At 48.7% G+C, this 1,038-nt stretch overlaps 1 pseudogene; it reads right to left on the bottom strand.

Moving 5' to 3' along the window:
• Positions 1 to 309: 309 nt before the first annotated feature.
• On the bottom strand, positions 310 to 426 carry LOC126413432 (5S ribosomal RNA; annotated as a pseudogene).
• Positions 427 to 1,038: the final 612 nt, after the last annotated feature.

Here is a 1,038-nt window from a genome sequence, read left to right as displayed (position 1 = left end):
CAACTCCAACAGGAGAGTGCGATACCCTACACGTCCAGAATTGCTACAGAGTGGCTCCAGGAACACTCCTCTGAGTTTAAACACTTCCGCTGCCCACCAAATTTCCCAGCACTCCGTCTTCAGGCCACGAGTGGCCTACCGGCAACATCCGACCGACATGTCATCCTCAGTGGAGGATGCGGATAGGAAGGGCGTGGGGTCAGCACACCGCTCTCCCGGACGTTATGATGGTATTTTTGACCGAAGCCGCTACTATTCGGTCGAGTAGCTCCTCAATTGGCATCACGAGGCTGAGTGCACCCCGAAAAATGGCAACAGCGCATGGCCGCCTGGATGGTCACCCATCCAAGTGCGACCACGCCCGACAGCGCTTAACTTCGGTGATCTCACGGGAACCGGTGTATCCACTGCGGCAAGGCCGTTGCCTGAAATTTCCCAGGCATGAACATTATTGAGCATATCTGGGATACCTTTCAACGTGCTATTCAGAAGAGATCTGCACCCCATCGTACTCTTATGGATTTATGGACTGTCATGCAGGATTCCTGGAATCAAGTCCCTCCAGCACTAGTTGAGACATTGGTCGAGTCCATGCCACGTCGTACTGAAACACTTCTGCGTGCAGGTGTACTAGTTTCTTTGGCTGTTCGGTGTAGGATAAAACAGCCGGATTCGAACATGGTGAATGGGCCCGCTTCACCATTTTTTCTGACGGACAACAATGTTGGATAAATAATTTCCAAGCTTTTCCGTTCTAACGGTTTTGTTATAGGTTCACCAGAAGATGTGGCTTTTAGTGCCACGGAACCGGTAGTGATCCAATAATTAAGGACTAAATACAGCTAAAGAGGTTTATTAATACCCAGATGCCTACTCATAGTTGTGGTTGCCCAAACTACAAGGTTGTCTATGCTACAAGGTTGTCTATCCTGCAGAGAGCTCATGCACGTCTGTAACAGAGAAAGTATTCTAGTGCGAAGCATAAATTGTGAGTAAGATCTTTTGAGTGAGACATTCTCATTTGAAATGAAGGGACAA

The sequence above is a fragment of the Schistocerca serialis genome, chromosome 7 (genome assembly GCF_023864345.2).
Source record: "Schistocerca serialis cubense isolate TAMUIC-IGC-003099 chromosome 7, iqSchSeri2.2, whole genome shotgun sequence".
Classification (NCBI taxonomy): Eukaryota; Metazoa; Arthropoda; class Insecta; order Orthoptera; family Acrididae; genus Schistocerca; species Schistocerca serialis.
The sequence above is the reverse complement of the archived record's forward strand: the minus strand, read 5'-3'. Positions and strand labels throughout refer to the sequence as shown.